General features: G+C 40.3%; 1 pseudogene; it reads left to right on the top strand.

Annotated features, from left to right (window-relative positions):
- Positions 1 to 1079: 1079 nt before the first annotated feature.
- On the top strand, positions 1080 to 1758 carry LOC105994437 (annotated as a pseudogene).
- The last annotated feature ends 18882 nt before the right edge of the window (positions 1759 to 20640 follow it).

The following is a 20640-nucleotide window of genomic DNA, read 5'->3' as shown; positions in this document are numbered from 1 at the left end:
AATCTGCTATCCACAGAAGTCATTAGCAAGCACATTTAATGTAAGAAGTATTAAGTTCTACACTATTTCTTCTACTCCAAGTAAGTCATGGAGTGGTAACTTTTCCATAACAGTAATGCAGCAGGTCATACAGCACTTTACCACAACAATGCTTATTCATCAACCTTGTAAAGACAATCACTAAAAGCGCCTTGTCCCTGAAAATAGCCTGAGACCTATGTATAAAGTAAGATAGCTACTAGATAATTACCAATTTTTCAATGTATATGTTATTTTTAATGTAAATAAACATATTTTGGAAGATATTATAAACAACTTGATATTTTTTAAGAGGCTCTATAATTATCTCACTCAGTTTTTACTAATTAAAAAATAAAAACTGAGTTTTACAAAACTTTCCTCTCTAAATGCTAAAATGTTAATAATGATAAAAAAAATATGCTACATTACTGCAGCAGACACAATAAAGCCCTCATTTGGTTTTCACAGCTCAAGCCATCATCATGCATGTGCAAACTGCCCAGCATTACTCCTCCTGGAGTCTAAGCTGGGGCTCTGCTAGCAGCTCATTCTGACTACCTTACCACTCTCTCAGCCTCAATGCAGTTCAATATAACCTTGTCAAGAGCTAAGAAGTTTCTCCAAAAGAAAAGAGTTTATAGTTCTGGTGCTTTGAAAGCTGCATGATGTGACAAGAGATCCTTCTTTACTCCTTATCTGGACTTTGGGAAACTACTTCTAGCTCCTGAAGAGCACTTCATTTTGTTCAAAGAGCACTTGTTCTCTGATTTGAACATCCATAATAAAAGAAAAAGTTACTAGGAAATCTAAACTTTTGGGGAGGAGAAGAAAAGAGAGTAGCACACAGGAATGGAGGAAGAAAGGGAGAGCAAATGTAGTCATTGTATTCAATGTACACTTTGTAAAAAACTGAACTATGCAACTTGTGGGTAGAGACAAGAGGGGGAAATTTTTTTAAGAAGTTAATTATTAGTTACAAGATTTATGACTAGACAAGGCAGTTGGCAGTGGGGGAGCAAGCGCTTGCAGGGAGGTTTGGTCTGGGCAGTGCAGGCTGCACCTTGGGACGTGATTGCACATGGACTGGTTGCTTGTGGAAGACTTTTACCTAGAAGAAAAGATGTTTGGCTTTCCCAAGCCAAAGATGTACCACAGTATAGAGGACTGCTGTATTTGCAGAGCTAAGTCATCAAGTTCTCAATTCACCAACAGTAAACGCTATGAAAAGGATTTCCAGAGCTGCTTTGGGCTGCATGAAACCCATTCTGGAGATATCTGCAATGCCTGTGTTTTGCTTGTCAAAAGATGGAAGAAATTACCAGTCAGATAAAAACAAACAAACAAACAAACAAAAACTAGAATCATGTGGTAGAAGCCAGAGCAGGTCCTAGTGTGAAGACTACCTTGAAACCAAAGAAAGTGAAAACTCTATCTGGAAACAGAATAAAAAGCAATTAGATCAGTAAACTGCAGAAGTAATTTAAATGTCACAGTATCACCTCAAGTGCCTCCAGAGCTCCTTGTAATCAATCAGATGAGGGCTCAGATACAAAGATGGCTTCCGGCTCTAACAGGGCACCAGTTTTTTTCCTTTTTAGATCTTACATATTGGAAAAGACAGAAAATATGTTGTGGGATCATGTATAAAGGCCACTTTGGGGCAATAAGAAAGCAGGTGCTGACCAGCCTGAGGAGCCAGGGCCAGAGCCACTTCCCGTCTCTACTCAGGAATGGTGACTGAGGCCCACGCAGAAGCCATGGTTAGTTTGTAGAGACCACAAAGCAATCAACTGACCCTTTTCTTTTGAACTTGGATCCCTGCTCTTCTGCCAAAAGACATTTTCTAGAATAGTTTTTTGAATGATTTTTCTTTACCCTCCCAGGTCCCACAAACACTGAAGGCAGTATATACTTATAAGAAGAAGAAGAAGAAGAAGAAAAGTGTACATATACATAATATCTAGGATGCTGACTATTTCGTAGGAAAGCTGAATGATGCTGTAAAATGCTCTTTAAGTCTGTTTTTTAATCCCCTTTTAATGAATAAAATTAGTGTAAATTTAGGGGACAGAGATGGGATTCGTTGTATGAAAAGCTATTGTAGTTTCAGTTTTTATTGAGAAGCTGTGGTTGGGAGCATTTTCTTCAAAGGCAGGATGCACTTGTTTTCTCTCCTGAGTCCATTTGTAATTCAGTGATGTGGCCTGGCCCTATATAGAGGTGGCAGACTTAGGTCTTGCTATGGTTTTGAATACTCAAATCTACACTACTGATTAAACCAGACAGTGAACTTTGTGATGCAAGACAGCTTGATGGAGGAGACATGTCTACATACACAGGGAGCTTGACTTTATATGCTGCATTTTTTGTCACCTCCCATTGTTTATACTGGATAAAGGTTTTAATCTATACATAAGACTGAAAGCAGAATCCAAGCTCCACATGTGGAAATGGAAGTCTGTAGGGTAGGAGAGATCCTTAATGAACTAGTGCCAAAGCATTAATGCCAGGCTATGATTTTAAATGCTAAACTAGCTAAATAAAAGGTGCAAGATCTTCAGGATAGCACAGAACAACAACAAAAGAACCCATTCCCCTAATTCAGAGAAAAACCAATGGCAGGCCCAAATCTGGAAACCAATCTGCTTACTTGAACACAACCACCAAGAAGACCACATAGGTCTAGCTCTTCTTGGGCATCTCTGGCCTTTAAACTCCAGGACTTATGTCAATGACCCTGAATTCTCAGACCTTTGATTTCAGAGTACAAGCCAAATCATTAGCTTCCCAAGTTGAGAACTTCAGACATGGACTGGAGGTACATGGTACCAGCATCCCAGGGTCTCTTAGCTGCAAACATCCTACTGTGGGAATACTTAACCTTCATAATCATATGAGCCAGTTCTCCTAATACATCTATCTAGTACCTACTGGTTCTGCCTCCCTGGAGACCCTTCACAAACACAGATTTTGGCACTGCAAGTAGAGTTGTTATTGTAACAAATACCTGAAAATACTGGAGGCAGCTTTGGAATGGGGTAAAGGGCCATGACTAGAAGAATTTGAAGGAATAGACTAAAAATACCTCAACTGGTCATAGCTGACCCAAGCACCCAGGGTACCAATTTTGGTTTCTCACCTCAGCCTGAGTCCCCACAGTCATGACCAGCTATTGCAGTCAATTCAGCAGTTGCTTTAGGCCTAAATGTGGACTTCCAATAAGGTGACTAAGGTCCACAAGTGAAAGAATAGGAGGCTAAAGCAGGCCAAAGCAACAGCACAGGCTGAAATAGAACAGTCCCTCCTACAGAGGGAAAGAGTTCAAGGCCAGTGAAACTGCAGTGCTGGATCCCATGCCAGCTTAGCAGTAAGTGGAGAGGAAGACCCAAGAAAAGACCCTCCTCTAGACCTACTTCCAGCAAAATGGAGATGGAGTCCTGAATAAACTGTTGGCCTTCGTGTGCAACATACAGTCAGAAATCCATGAAAACATACTTAAATGGATAGGATGAGAGAAGTGCCTTTCCCCAGTTTGTCACAGTAGATGCTCTCATGGAAAAAATGAAAACGCTAAGATTCAGTGAGTATGTTAACTCTGTTTACCTATGCCTTTCAGTTCAAGCAACATGTATCATTGTTGCTTCTTCTTTAGATCTCATCAGAACAAGTCAATAACAAAAAAAAAGCATAACTTTTTAAATGAAGAAAATAAGTAATTTTTTCCGTTATGCTTTCTTAAAGGCTAGAAGCTTTATCTATGAAAAAGTAATAAGTACTAATTTGTAACCAATACAACACAGCAGCCAGTCTTTTTCTTTTTGCCTGTCCTGGGTCTTGAACTCAGGGCCTGAGGGCTGTCCCTGAGCTTCTTTTGTTCAAAGTTAGCACTCTACCACTTGAGCCACAGTGCCACTTCTGGCTTTTTCTGTGTATGTGGTACTGAGGAATGGAACCCAGGGCTTCATGTATGCTAGGCAAGCACTCTACCACCAAGCCGCATTCCCAGCCCCAGCAGCCAGTCTTAAAGTCCATTTTGGCTAAGGGTTAGAACAATGAATACTAGTATATTTGTCTTTTATTGTTTATCTTAATCAAAAGTATGAGATGATAGGACTCAACTCATACATTTTTCTTTGGGATACTGAAATCACTTAAAGGTAAAACCTTTTGGTGGTGTAGCTCAAACCTCTGAAAGAACAAGAATAAACCAAACCCCAAAGTAGTAGATAGAAAGAAATAATAAAGATTAGGGCATTAATCAAAAGGAATGGAAACTAAACACACTATACAAAGAATCAATGAAACAAAGAGTTGATTCTTTGAAAAAAATAAATAAAACTAAGAAGCTCCTAGTTAATTTGAGCAAAAGGAGTTAAGAGATACAAAACAATAAAATTAGAGATGAAAAAGGGGAGAAAAAAATCACACACACATTAAAAAAAAAAAAAAACACCAAAGAAATCCAAAGGATCATGAGGGTACATACTCTGAAAACATATACTCAAAAAGCTGAACCAAAGCTGGGCTTTGGTGGCTCACACCTGTAATCCTACTCAGAAGGCTAAGAAACACAGGTCCCATGGCTTCCCTTATTTGCAATAACTAGTATACATCTAGGATAATCTTACCAGACAAGCAGAAAAGGTCAAAAGCTATATACAATATGGCCATATAAGATGATTCTAAGTGAAATGAACTCCAAGATAGGGACACAAGAAGTTTTTTCTTTGTTGCTGTTTTTTAATGTACTATGTGATTTTATTTTTGTTTCTTTTGTATGTTCTTCCTCCTTTTATAACCCCTATTGTCACTGTATTTGATTCCGGTGACCTGCATCTTATATATACATTTTTCTTATTTGGGGAGTGGAAGGGAAATAACAAAATGCTGAAACAAGGATACAGGTTGACCCATTGTAACAATGAGACATACAACACACTGTGTTGAAAACGAACTTTACATCTTGGGAGGACTTGGGGAGGTGGGGAGGGAAGGGATAGTAGGGGAAAAACAAAGGAGGAGGTAACAATGCTCGATAGGAAATGTACTCATTACCTTACTCATATAACATAACCCTTCTGTACAATATCTTTACAATAAAAAATATTTTAAAAAAACAACAACAAAGAAAGCTCTGGTAGAGCGCTTGCCTTGCATGCCTGAGGCCCTGGGTTCGATTCCTCAGTACCACATAAAAGAAAAAAGCCAGAAGTGGCGCTCACAGAGGTAGAGCGCTAAGCCTTGAGCTGAAGAGCTGAGGGACAGCGCCCAGGCTCAGAGTTCAGGCCCCACGATTGGATCCCCCCCCCCAAAAAAAACAAAGAAATCCAAAGGGTCATGAGGATACTACTCTGAATAAAAAATACATTCAAACAGCTGAACCAAAGCTGGGCTTTGATGGCTCACACCTGTAATCCTACTCAAAAGGCTGAGATCTGAGGAACAAGTTTCAAAGTCATCCTGGGCAGGAAAGTCTGTGAAACTCTTATCTCCAATTAACCCCTAGAAAACTGGAAGTGGTTTTGTGGCTCAAAAGTGGTAGAGCACTAGCCTTGAGCAAAAAAAGCTCAGAGACAGCCCCAGGTCCTGAGTTCAAGTCATACAATAGACAAGGGGGGAAAAAAGGATATAAACTACTTAAACAGAGATAAAGCAATGAAATTGAAGCAGTAATAAAATCTCTCAATAAAGACCAGGGCTAGATAGTGTCAAGGCTGAACTCTACCAGACCTTCAAAGAACAGAACTTCCATGAAATAGAAAGAAAAAAAAAAAACTGAACTAATTCTATGAAGCAGGTATTATCTCATTCCAGAGATAAAAGGAAAAAAAGAGAATTATAGACCAATATCATAGATAATAATACTAAAAATCTCAATAAAATGTTTGTGAATCAAATTCAGTTAACACATCAAAAAATTCACATACAACATTCCTCTTTGCTACTCCTCTCCTGATAGTGCCCACTACTTTCACAGCTGTTCTTTCATTTTTTTTTCTTTCATTTTTTCTGTTTGAACTCGGGGACCAGGCAATATCCCTGAGATTTTTCCACTCAAGGCTTGTGCTCTACCACTTTGAGCCACAGTGCCACTTCTGGTATTCTGGGGGTTAACTAGTGATAAAGAATTTCACAGACTTTCCTGGTCTGGCTGGCTTGGAACTGCGGTCCTCATCTCAGTCTCCTAAGTAGCTAGTGTGAGCCACTGGCATCGAGCTTGTCCTTTCATTTTCAAATAAGTTTACTCTGTTTACCTTAAAGAAAATTTATACACATGATCAAGTGAATTTCATCCTAGGGATGCAAGGATGGTTCAACATATGTAAATCAATAAATGTAATACATTATATAAACAGGACCAAGAAAAAGACCAATTGATGCTTTGAAAAAATTCAACATCTTTTTTGATAAAAAGCTCTGAAGAAATGAGGCACAGAAGAAATGTACCTAAACTTAAAAAGGCTATATGTGACAAATGTATAGCCAACATCACATTCAACAGGAAAAAAAGTGAAATCATTTCCACTGAAGTCATTTACTCTCCCCACTCTTGATTCAATATAGTACTAGAATTCCTATCCAGAAAAATAAGGCAAGAAAAAAAGAAAAGGGATTCAAACGGGAAAAGAAATCAAATTATCCTTATTTGCTGATGATATGATCCTGTAAAGTTAACAAACCCTACAGACTACACCAAGCAAACTTCTGTAACTGATAAATGGAAATGAAGCAGGATACAAAGCCTATACTAACAAATAAGTCATTTTTCTATATACCAACTATGAACAGATTGAGAAGAAATCAGGAAAACAATTCCATTCACAATAGCCTCAAAAACAATAAAATGTCTAGGAATTAACAAGCAAGTAAAAGACCTCTGCAATGAGAAAACCCTGAAGAAAAGAAGAAATCAGAGCCAGGAGTCAGTGCCTCCGGCCTATAATCCTACTACCAAGGAGGCTGAGATCTGAGGATTGCTGTTCAAAGCCAGCCTGAGCAGGAAAAGTCCATGAGACACTTACCTCCAATTTACCACCAGAAAACGGAAAGTGGCGGTGTGGCTCAAGTGGTAGACTGCTCACCTTAGAGCTGAAGACCTCAAGGACAGCGCCCTGGCCGAGTTCAAGCCTCATGACCGGAAAAAAAAAAAGAAGAAGAAGAAGAGGAGGAGGAGGAGGAGGAGGAAGAAGAGTAGGAGAAGGAGGAAGAGGAAGAAGAAGTTATTAGAAGGAAAGATGGCTCATGCTCATGGATTGGCAGACTATCATGAAAATGGCATTTACAGAGGAACAGAAAGGCTTACAATGCCTATGTGCATCTGATCATACAAAATAGTATTTATCTAAACGAACTCCAGGAATTGAAAACAAGAAGTTTTTTTTCCTTTTTGCTGTTTTTGTCTTCTTTCTTTTTTGTTCTATTTGTTCCTTTATAAGTTTTGGAAGTGTAAGAGGGACAAAGGGTGAACAAATGTAGCAATGGTACTCACAATGTTGAAAATGAACTATACAACATTTGGGTGAGGATGGGAGGGAAAAACTAGGAGAGAGCAAGGGAAGGGGTGACACTGTCCAAAAAAAAATTCACTTATTACCTGACTTATGTAACTGTAGCCCCTCTATACATTACCTTTATAATAACAATTAAAAAACTGGTGGCTCACACCTGTAATTTTAGCTACTCAGGAGGCTGAGATCTGAGGATCAGAGTTCAAAGCCAGCCTGGCCAGAAAAGTCTGTGAGACTCTTATCACCAATAAACCACCAGAAAACTGGAAGTGATGCTGTGGCTTAAGTGGTAGAGCAGGACCCGCCTTGAACTGCCCAGTGAGGTTCAGCACCCAAGCCCAGAGTTCAAGCACCCAGAGTTCAAGCCCCACCACTGACAAAAAAAAAAAAAAAAAATTAAATCCCAGTACCATTCCTCACAGAATTATAGGAATCAACTCAAAAGTTCATACAAAGGCATAAAAGATTTCAAATAGCAAAGCAAGTTTAAATAAAAAGAACACTGCTGGAGTTATCACAATACCAGACTTTAAATTATACTATAGAGCCATAGTGACAAAAACAGCCTGATACTGGCACAAACACACATCCAAAGATATTGAAGACCCAGTAATAAAACCACACAGCTACAAGCCATGAATTTTTGACAGAAGTGGAGAAAAGACAGCCTAGTCAACAATGGTGCTAGCAAAACTGGGTATCCCCCTTTAGCAAACAGAAACTGACCTCCATCTCACATACTATAAGAAAATCAACACCAGTTGGATCAAAGAGTTCAAAATAAGACCTAAAATTTTGAATGTACTACAGGGAGAACTCTGGTAGTTATGAGTACAGGTAATTATTTTCTGAATAGGACTCCAACTGCCCAGAAAACACAATCCAAATTTGGCAAAGCTGGGTACCAGTGGGCCACTCCCATAATCTCTATCTATTCAGGAGGCTAAGATCTGAGAATCATAGTTCAAAGCCAGCCTGGGCAAGAATGTCCATGAGACTCTGATCTCCAATTAAAAACCAAAAAGCCAGAATGGAACTGTGTAGGCACAGGACATATGAGAGCATATAGGGCTGAAAATGGCACTGAGAACCAAGAAGGGACCTGTGGCTCAAATGGTAGAGAAGCAGTTCTGAACACAGAGACAGTGCCCAGGCCCTGTGTTCAAGGCCCAGGATTGGCACCGAAAAATACAAAATAGGAAAACTTCATAACCAGCCATATACATATATATATGTAACTCAAAGGGAAAAAAATAAATTAAACCACTTATTTAATATTTAAAAATCCAGACAACACTTCATCTAACGAATGTTAACACAGGTCACAGCAGACAAACAGGGATAGAAAGGAGGTGTGAGTAGTAGTGTAATAAAAATGTGCAAACCTACATAAAAAGAAACAGGCAACACAGGAAGAGAAAGGAAAGAAAAGGAAGAAGAATTCACATTTGCGAAATTTAGTAGGATCTGGTAAGTTCAATATATTGCTGTCTCTTTACCAAGATCCAAATAGTCAACAAAAAGAAAATTTGGGCTGGTGCTAGTGGCTCACACCTGTAATCTACTCAGGAGGCTGAGACAAGGGGGAATCTGGATTTGAAGCCAGTAGATACTCTATTTCCAATTAACCAGCAAAAGGCTAGACCTGGAGGCACCGCTCAAGTGGTAGAGTCCATGATCAAGAAAGCTGAGTGAGACCATAAGAACCCAAGTTCAAGTTCCAGCACTAGTAATGACTAAATCAGTTTACATAATCAGGAATTAAAACTTTCCTAAGCCATGAACACAGTTCACTGACACAGGGCAATGTTTCAGAATTCATCATCCCTGCACCAACTCATCTGCAGCATCGTGGACAACCCTGCCTTCCTCTCACCCAGGATATGAGATGGACAGAACTGCCTGTCAATCATATCATCAGCAGTCCTCCCTCACTCTGTAGTCACAATTATTAACACAATTTTTTACTTGCCTCTAAATCTGAAAGTAAAAGAAATAATAATTCCCATCAGAAGTATAAAGAATGAAGTAAATGCAGAGTGAGCAAGTAAGCAACACAGACTGATTCATAGTCACTGCAGGTAACTGGAGACTGTCCTTAATAAAGTGCAAAAATTCCTCCAGAAACCTCGACTGCACCTTGGTGCTTACTACTTTGTCATAACTAGACTATACGTATGATATCCAAGTGGAAATAACCCTACTGCCATTCCTTGGGTCTGTCTGTCTCTGTCTACACACACACACACACACACACACGCACGCACGCACGCACGCTTAGGTCTTTTTCTTATACTTAAGCCTACATACTATTTCTGTGGAGGCACAGGAAATATGAGAACATATAGGGCTGAAAATGGCACTGAGAATCAGAAGGGGACATTGCTAGTTATCTACCCAGAGAAACTAAAATTGTAACCTCACACAAGCACTTAAACATGAATATTCACAGCCAATAATTTATAGTTCAAAAACTGAAAATAACCTAACTGTTGAGTAACCAATAAACAGGTCAACAAAACAGCATATTCAAACAATTGGAGTAATATTCAACTATACAGAGGATGAAGTATTGGTACCAGCACACACATATAAAAAAAAGCCTGTGGGACATGTGGTAGAGCATTAGCCTCGAGCTGAAGAGCTGAGGGACAGCACCCAGGCCGAGTTCAAGCCCCATGACTGACCAAAAAAAAAAGGCTGTGCACTGGAGGATTACTTACAAACTGGCATTCAATAGGCAGAGTAATAGGCAGATTGTCCCCCTTTATGAATACTGAAAATAATTGTATGTCTTTTATTAGGATCCATGGAGTATGAAGAATTCCAGAGTGACCATTTATTTATGGCATGAAGAACCTTAATGCAAGAACAATCAAATAGCAGAAGCCCAACAACTTCTCCACAAGTTACTAGAGAATACATGAATCTGTATCTGCCTATCTCAGCTTTTTCCTAGATACTACTGGTTTCACAGGATAATCTTAAAGGATCCACATAAAGCTGAGTGTGATGGTACACACCAATAATACCAGCATTGAGAGAGGGAGGGGGACAGAGGTAGAAGCAGAGGGAAGAGGTTCAAAAGTTCAAAGCCAGCCTACACTACATAAAAAGTAAAAGCCCATCTCAAAAGCAAAAAAGAATCCACACAAGCTCAAGAGATCTTTTGACCATTAATTAATTTCCTGTTATGGTAGTTTCTTCTCCACTGGAAGACACAGTAGCCCACTTCTTTTTTTTTGGGGGGGGGGGCCGTCCAGTCATGGGGCCTGAACTCTGGGCCTGGGCGCTGTCCCTCAGCTCTTCAGCTCAAGGCTAGCACTCTACCACTTGAGCCACAGTGCCACTTCCCGCTTTTTTCTTATGTGGTGCTGAGGAATTGAACCAAGGGCCTCAGGCATGCAAGGCAAGCGCTCTACCACTGAGCCACCTCCCCAGTACCTAAAATAATTCAGAGGGCTGTTTTTTTTTTCTTTTTTTGCTGGGGGGGCGGTGGTCAGGTCATGGGGCCTGAACTCTGGGCCTGGGCACTGTTCCTCAGCTTTTCAGCTCAAGGCTAGCGCTCTACCGCTTGAGCCACAGCACCACTTCTGGCTTTTTCCTTTTTGCTTATGTGGTGCTGAGGAATCAAACCCAGGGCCTCAGGCATACAAGGCAAGCGCCCTAGCACTGAGCCACCTTCCCAGCCCCACAGTAGCCTACTTCTACACTGCTAAATCCCTCACCTTTACTGTTTTCCCAGGCTCAGGTTAGAACCCAGGGCCTCATGCATTCCAGGCAAACACTCTATCACTTAGCTACATTTCCACCTTACATATAATTTTCTAATTTAGTGGTTTCTATTTCACTATTATTCACCTTCAAGTGAATAATTAGCATATCAAAAAACACACTAACAAGACTTCAAAGTATGATAGCGCAGCACAGTGCATATGCATGCACATGCACTCAGAGACACATGGATGGGGGCGCACGCGCGCGCACAAACACACACACACACAAACGCGTGCGCGGCAAAAATCCCAGGACCACTATACCAAGTCATAATAAACTAATCTAATCTATGGAAAGGAGAAAAAGGGCAAGGAATCTTACCTGCTAGATTTCCCCCCTTCACTGCTAACTTTCTCAATCTTTCTGGCATCATACAATAAGAACCCCAGCAATCTTATTTTGGGCAACACAGATGGAGATACTAGCTAAAAAGTAAACACTTTGTTTCTACAGCTTTATTTATAACAGACCAAAAAAAAAAGTAGTTGAGAGTCAAACAGTAGGGGAATGCTTAGCAGTGAATATTCAGATAGGAAACACATTCACCTACAAAAAAGCTGCATGTGTATACTATGAAAATACATGTGAAAGGCCAAGGCACTCTAGGAGAGCATTAAAATATTTCATGAGCTTGTCTCCTTTTTGTCCCCACTATATGGTTTGAAGTTAAAGATCTTAAGTGATTCCTCCTAACAACTTGAAAATTATTTTTAAATTGATTTCACTCACAAAAACACAAATCATAGATTACTACAAATGATGCTTTATAATGAAATGCTTGTCATTTCTGGTGTCATCTTTTAGAAGAAAAACTATTAAACACACTAACATTTCTAACACATATGAAGGGCAAAACTCCAAAGAAAATACAAGGGCTGGGAATGTGGCCTAGTGGTAGATTGCTTGTCTTGCATGCACAGAGCCCTGGGTGAGATTCCTCAGTACCACATAAACAGAAATAAGCTGGAAGCAGTGCTGTGGCTCAAGTAGTAGAGTGGTAGCCTTGAGCTACCACTCAGACCCTGAGTTCAAGCTCCAGGAATGGCACAAACAAACAAATAAATAAGAAAAAAAACACAGAATAACCAAGTTCCAGTAGTGCACACCTGTGCACTTAAGTTGTGGTTCAAGTGGTAGAGTGCCAGTGTTTAGCAAAAAAATTAAGGGACAGCTTACTTCAAGCCAAGTACAGAGACAGGCATAAGCACAGGCACAGGTACACATGTGTACACAACACACACACACACAAATACAGAATACATAGTTATCTCTTGACATTTGATGTTTTAACACAATTATTCTTATTACCACAATTTGTTCATTAAGCTAATTCAGCATTGCATTCAGCATGGTATTTCCAAATCAATGCCCAGCACACTGACAATGGGACTGCAGACAGTCAAAATACTCCTCATATTTATGGCACTAAGAAGAAAATATTCTGCCAAGCACCATGGCTCAGGCCTATAATCCTAGGAGGCAAAGATTGGAGACTGGGATCAAGGTTCAAGGTTAACCCAAGCATAAAAAAGTTCCTAAGACTCTATTTCAACCACAATTAGGAGGAGTATAGCACAGGCCCACCTGGGCATAAGGTGAGACCCTACCTAGAAAATAACCAAGGCAAAAAAAAAAAAGACTTAGCAGATTGGTATAGCTATAAATCTGGGGGTTATTTCCTTGTTTAGGATTGAAGTAAAATTATGGTTAGAACATTATAACCTAAGAACATTATAACAATTCAGTCACTAAATAAGAAACAACTGGGCAACATTTTTAATTTTAAATCTGGTTATTTTACTTAAGTTTCTGAAAGAACACAGAACATGAATAAATATATCTGCACAATTTAAAAAAGGAGTAGTGGTAAAGCATCTGCCTTACGAGCAAGAAACCTGAGTTCAATCCTCAGTACCACCTGAGGGGGGAAAAAAAGTTGTCATATGCTCTGCATATGCTTAACTCAAATATTTAAAGATTAGTGAAGTCCAACAAATCTGCCTGAGAGCCCAGCTTACCGTCACCACCTCTACAGCATAGGCTGTGTGGAGGACAGGTTATCAGGATCTGCTAAACATCTAAATGCACACCCTTTTCAAGGAAGTGCTGCGGCACAAAGGAAGCATGGACTAGAAGAGTCACTGAGTGGTGAATTAAGATATAACCTGTGGGCTAGGAAGGTGGCTCAGTAGTAGAGCGCTTGCCTTGCATGCATGCATGAGGCCCTGGGTTCGAATTCTCAGCACCACATAAGCAAAAAGAAAAAAGCCAGAAGTGGCGCTGTGGCTCAAGTGGTACAGTGCTAGCCTTGAGCTGAAGAGCTAAGGGACAGTGCCCAGGCCCAAAGTTCAGGCCCTACGACCGGACCCCCCATACCCCCTCCAAAAAAAGAAATAACCTTTATGCAGGAAACTGGCTAAATGAAAGTATGAGGCAGCAATCTCATCTGCAGTTTTGCTTTTGAATTCAATGGTTTCAGTTGCCTCAACTGCAGTTTGAAAATACTAAACGGAAAATTCCAGAAATAACTCATCACACATAAATTACACAGCAAGTCACAACGTTTTTAAGTTATACACCATTTTGAGGAGCTTGGTGCCATCATGTACTGTCACCCTCCAGCCAGAAGGAGCAAGACGTAAACTGTGTCTACAGTACCCATGCTGTAAACACTGTCCACCTACGCACCCATGGTAGTCTAGTTATCAGACTCACTGTTGCAGAGCTTACATCCAAGTAGCCCTTATTTTCCTTAGTCATAGCACCATACCAGTTCAGAGAAGCCCTGAATGCATCCTTTAAGTACAAAGGTAGAAAGTCTTTGGCTTAAGGAAATTAAAAAAACAAGTATGCTGATGTTTGCCAATACCTATGGTAAAAACATTATCTTTAGTGCAAAACTGTGAAGGGGTGAAAAGAATCCCATGCTAGTTTCTGCTGTACTTCCAACTGCAGTAGTTATAGCTACAGTGTATGATAAGCATTAAGACGGAAAAGACATTAAATTTGTGGGTAGAAGACATGAATAGAAAATGTTCCAAATGTGGGCAATGTGTTGAGCCAGAAAGCCCTCACTCTGAGGATCCCAAGACATGTGTGACAGTAAGCCAATTACTGCAAGACATGGTTACACAGACCCAAGAATAGGTCTGGACTGAAAAACTGGCTTGTGTCTTAATTTCTTACTGTGCCTAACATAAATTAATCTATATTACAGGTATGTACATGTGGTATGCAGTCTGGTAGGTACTACATGCAGGTTCAGACATCCACCTAGCACACTGGAACACACCTCCCATAGATAAGAGTTCTACTCTACAGCCATACAACTGTACAAAGCACTTATACAAATTCTACATAAAAAAATTCAAGATGTTACACGGAGAAAATCAAGTTGAAAACAAAACACACATTACAACATCATTGCCTAGAAACCTTAACAGAATAATATGCATGTTCCCTAGTCAGTCCACCTGGTAGTAAAAGGTATGGAAGATTATCTTAATACTGGAAAAACCATTCTGGCTTCCTCTGATGGGATTGGGATTAAAATGTTACACAATACTCCCACCTTTTCTACATTGTCTTAAGTTTTTATAAGGACAATAAATATCTTTCTTTTATTCATTTCAATTTTAAGAAAAACTTGGGTCATAAATCATGGTTTATTCAGTATTCCTATTAAGGGGATTCAAATCCATGAGTGTGGATAGTTTCAATCTGGTTGACCAAGAGTATTCAAGGCACACTGTCTCCACATTTAAAAAGAGCACACTCTATGCTTTTCACTAATAAAAAAAAATTGTCATGCTTGTCAAAAATAAAAAAACAATAAAAAGACCAGCACTTTTAGTGCAAGATCAAACTTTTTAAAAGAAATCTTAGGTGTAACCACAAATTCCTTATGAACATTTGTTACTTTTAATTCAGAAAACAATAGTGTATGGACTGGGAACGTGGTTCAGTGGTAGAGTGCTTGCCTAGCATGCATGAAGCCCTGGGTCCAATACCTCAGAACCACATAAATAGAAAAGCCGGAAGTGGCACAGTGGCTCAAGTGGTAGAATGCTAGGTTACCCTTGAGCAAAATAAGCTCAGGGTCAGTGCCCAGGCCCTGAGTTCAAGACCCAGGACTGGCAAGAAAAAAAAAAGAAAGAAAAGAAGGAAGGAAGGAAGGAAGGAAGGGAAAAAGAGGAAACAATAGAGAAAAGAGGAAACAATAGTGTAACAAGGCCTACCTGAGCCAAACTTTACTTCATGAAAGTGATTTTTTTTTTACGTTAACTATTTTGAAGTTGTTTGTTTCAATTGGTCAGATTTATATTATCACAGAAAAAGAAGTAGGGAGGCAAAGCTATGGTGTCTGAGTGAAAACGTGCACGCCTCCCATCTCCTCTCTCAGGCTAGACAAGATGGGTTTGAACTCTCTAAGCTTCCAGCTGGGCTCCAGACAGCCAGGTTTGAGAGCCCAAACTTGAATAGGTCTTTGAGCAGCAAAAGTCAACCTGTGCTCCATATGATTGTTGTATTTTAAAATACAATGTGAGACAGCACCCTCAACTTATCTGATGAACCTCTCCCAAGGGTGGGTTCCAGTCATCAGAAATCACTTCTCTCTTAGGTTGAGAATGCGCTTGCTTCTGGGGATGTAACTTAGGAGTTACTCTTAAGCTCACAGCACCTATCTACCCCTCTTATCACAACCACAACACCTCCCGGCACTGGACTGTGGGAACCACCAACGGTCAGGGAGGAAGCCTGGAGACACACCAAACCTCACCTACAGGTTGACAGGACCAGAATATACTGTACACTGGGACCCTTCACAGCCCAGGCCTCAGAGAAAGAAAGCCACTGCAGCTGTGGAACTTGGTAACAAAGTCATTTAATTTCGGAGGCTCAAGTTAGCAATTTTTGTTTTATATTACAATTGGAGATAAAGTGCATGCCCCAACCAATTGTTCTACGATATACTACACCTACTACTCCAAGTTATTAAAAAAAAAAAAAAAGATTTCTACCTCTTTCTAGGCTAGTAGTTTTCAAAGTATATTCTGCATATCCTTTTTGGGGGTAGGGTGGTAACTGGGGTTTGAGGTTTGAATTAGAGCCTCCTGCTTGCTCAGCTTGTTTGGCTGGACACTTTACCATTTGGGCCATGCCTCAAGTCTAGCATCTTGCTGGTTAACTAGAAGGAGTCTCACAAATTTTGCTGCCCAGACTGGTTTCAAACCACAATACTTCAGGTCTCAGCCTCCTTAATAGCTAGGATTACATTGCCTGTAATCCAGCACATTTCCAGAACTTTTTAATCTTCCTTCCCCACACAAGACTGTTAGAGTTCATGGAACACTCCCCATTCCCATCTTCACCACAGAAATTGGCAATAACCATTCGAATTCATGTCTCTGTGAGTTTCACTACTGAGGTGGTTCATCTCAGCAAACCATGGAGTACTCATCCTGTGTGTCTGACTCTTTACATTAACATAATGATTTCAAGGTACATGTTATACATGTGCCAGAATTTCCTCCCTTCTTATAGCTGAGTACCACCATGCTACTTTATGTACAAAACCATGAAACACACTTTAACATATTAAAAAGAATAAAAAGAATAAAATGTCTGCTCTTGGGCCACAATGGAATTAAACTAGAAATACCAGAAACACAGCTGGAAAATCTCAAAATACATAGTTGAAGGCAAAAAAATATGCTCCTGTGTAGCCAAAGAAGTATCAAGAAAATGTCTAAATGAAAATAAAAATAATACAACATGTGACAATTTGTGGGATACTAAAAAAAAAAAAACAGTGCTTGAAAAAAACTCTATAGCACTAGATACAAACAGGATAAACCATCGTAACATAATGGAAGGAATCTCATAGTGACAGCATGTAGGAGAGCTAGAGAGGCCAAATCTGCTTTTATAACCCACTCTCAAGGTAACACACTGCAATAAAATCCATCTATTCAGAGCAGAGCCCTCACACCCTAGTCACCCTTTCTTTTTTTTCTTTCTCCTTGTTTTTTCCTACTTGTCTATTTACTTACTTATTTACAGGGTCTCACTATGCAGCCCAGCCTAGCCTCAAACTTATGGTCCTCTTGTGCTTTAGCCTTCCAAATGCTGGGTTCACAGACCTTTATCACCAGATCTGGCTGTCTAATCCTTTCTTTAAAAGTCTCTGTTGGCTGGAAAGGTAGCTCAGTGATAGAGTGATTGCCTTGCATGCATGAGGCCCTGGCTTCAATTCCTCAGCACCACATAAACAGAAAAAGCTGGAAATGGCGCAGTGGCTCAAGTAGTAGAGTGCTAGCCTTGAGCTGAAGAGCTGAGGAACAGAACCCAAGCCTAAAGTTCAGGACCCACGACCAGCACAGAAAAAAGTCTCTGTTGTCCTGGGGATTAAATTTCCCACACATGAATTTGTGAGGGACACATTTCAACAGTAACAGATGCTCCTCATACGTCATTAGAAAATCACAAAGCAAAATGATACCACTATGTATCTATTAGAATGGTGAAAACTCAAAACACTGACAATACCAAGTACTAGAGAGGAAGCAAAGTACCCAGAACTCTCATCTTCTGCTGGTGGGAATAAAAAACAGTAAGCCACTTTGGAGGACTCTTTGGCAAAACTCCTCGTAGCACACAACCCCCATCGTTCTTTGGTGTCCATTCAAAGGACAAAAAATATTACAGAGACACACAAAAACTTTCAGAAATGTTTATGTGGCTTTATGCATAACTGCCAAAACTTGGAAAAAACAAGATGTTGTTAGTAGGCACTTGAATAGACAGACTCGTGCATCCATAAAATGGAGTATTATTTCTTAGCACTAAAATAAATAAAAGAAGCCAGGCAGTGGGTGGCTCACACCTGTAATCCTAAATAAATAAATCACCGGAAAACCAGAAGTGGCACTGTGGCTCAAGGGGTAGAATTGAAAAGCTTGGGGACAGAGCCCAGGCCCCAAGTTCGAGCCCCATGACCAACAAAAAAAGAAAGAAAGAAAGAAAAAGAAAGGAGCCATCAGACCAGGCAAAGACTTGTAATAATCTGAAGCACATGGGAAGTGAAAAGCCACTGAAAAGCCCTCATAGTGTATGATTCCAACATAGGACATTCTGGAAGAATGTGGAGGCAGCAAAGAGCTGCCAGGAGCTGATGGAGTGAGAAGAGTACATGGAGCAATGGAGAATTTAAATTTTGCAGTGAGACTACTTTATATACTACTATGTGGTAAGAACATATTATTAGAGCCAGGCGCTGGTGCTCATGCCTGTAATTCTAGCTACTCAGGAGGTTGAAATCTGAGGATCACGGTTCAAAGCCAGCCCAGGCAGAAAAGTCCATGAAACTCTTATCTCCAATAAACCACCAGAAAACCGGAAGTGGTGCTGTAGCTCAAGAGGTAGAGCACTTGCCTTGAGCTGAAGGGCTGAGGGACAGCCCCACGACCAACAAAAAAAAAAAAAGTACATACTATTAAACATTTGCCAAAGCCCACAGAATCTGTACAAAGAGGAATCCTAAGATCAACTATGGACTTTAGTCAATATTAATGCAATGGGCTCATCAATTTTAACAAATGCACTACTCTACTCAAGATTTCAACACCACCACAAGAAACTGGGGGACATATAGAAACTGTAGTCTGTTCCACTTTCCCATCAACCTTAGGTTGCACTAAATTTTTTTAAAAGCTGGCTGCTGTGCAAGTGAACTAAGCAACTCAAAGGCAGTGATGGGAGGGGGGAATGAGAACGAAAGAGGGAACAGCTGACACTAAGCAAGAAAAGAAATGTACATATCACCCAATTTGGAATAAATAGTTGTATTGCCAAAGTCTTTAGAATTCATAAGTTTTGTTTTTTTTTTGGGGGGGGGCGGTCCAGTCGTGGGGCCTGAACTCTGGGCCTGGGCGCTGTCCCTCAGCTCTTCAATTCAAGGCTAGCACTCTACCACTTGAGCCACAGCGCTACCTCTGGCCTTTTCTGCTTATGTGGTGCTGAGGAATTGAACCCAGGACCTCAGGCATGGGAAGCAAGCACTTTACCACTGAACAACCTTCCCAGCACCTAGAATTCATAAGTTTTATAGACCATGTCAATGACAATTTGACTTGTGAAGGTTAAAATGTGTTTGTGACTTTAAGTATCATTATCTCACAATACTGTAAAATTTGTGAAATTTATGTACTCAATCTCAATTAAAAATTACTTTAAAAAAAATTCTGGGGCTGGGAAGGTGACTCAATGGTAGAGTGCTTGCCTCGCATGCCTGAGGCCGTGCGGTCAATTCCTCAGCACCACATAAGCAGAAAAAAGCCAGAAGTGGCGCTGTGGATCCAGTGGTAGAGTGCTAGCCTTGAGCTGAAGAGCTGAGGGACAGTGTCCAGGCCCAGAGTTCAACCCCCACGACCAACAAAAAAAAAAAGAATTCTCTAACTTATTTGGGTGCAATAAAATGTTACTGTGATTGGGTTTCTTTTAAATTCCTAATCTACAGATACAGCCACACTGGGATGTGCATGAAATAAGCACATACAATACTCTGACACCCTATTCAAAGAAAAACCACAGGCTAAAAATGAGATTTGTTATTTTTTTACCCTTTAATTTGGAAAGAAATTAACTATAACAATCCATGTGGGTAAAAAAAAAAAAATAAGTATGTGTGTACATATATTTTTTAAAAAGGGCTGGGAAGATGGCACAGTGGTAGAGCGCTTGCCTTGCATGCATGAGGCCCTGGGTTCGATTCCTCAGAACCACATAAGCAAAAAGAAAAAAGCCAGAAGTGGTACTGTGGCTCAAGTGGTAGAGTGCTAGCCTTGAGCTGAATAGCTGAGGGACAGCGCCCAGGCCCAGAGTTCAGGCCCCACAACCAGACCCCCCCCCAAAAAAAACTCTACTCCAGCTGAGTGCTGGTGGTTCATGCCTATAATCTTAGGCACTCAGGAAGCTGAGATTTGAGGATCACAGTTCAAAGCCAGCTCTGGCAGGAAAGTCCATGAGCCTCTTACCTTCAATTAACCACCAACCAGAAGTGGTGCTGAAGTTCAAAGATATAGAGCACTAGCCATGAGCAAGAGTTCAGGGACCACTGTCCCAGAGCTATAAGTTTAAGCCCCATTACCGACAAAAAACCCACAAAACTCCAGAAATGGAAATAAGATTTTCTTTTCTTTTTGTCTTGTTTGTCTGTTTATCTATCTTGGGAGTGGTGGGGGCTTTAAGGGATAGTACAGAAATGGAGGAATAAAGCTTAAAGGGATAGACCTTGGGCTCTATCCCTTCAGGTTTTGTTTTGTTTTTTTTTTTT

This window comes from Dipodomys ordii, unplaced genomic scaffold, assembly GCF_000151885.1.
Source record: "Dipodomys ordii isolate 6190 unplaced genomic scaffold, Dord_2.0 Scaffold106, whole genome shotgun sequence".
In the NCBI taxonomy this organism is placed as follows: domain Eukaryota; kingdom Metazoa; phylum Chordata; class Mammalia; order Rodentia; family Heteromyidae; genus Dipodomys; species Dipodomys ordii.
Note: the sequence above shows the minus strand (reverse complement) of the source record. Positions and strands in the feature narration are given on the sequence as shown.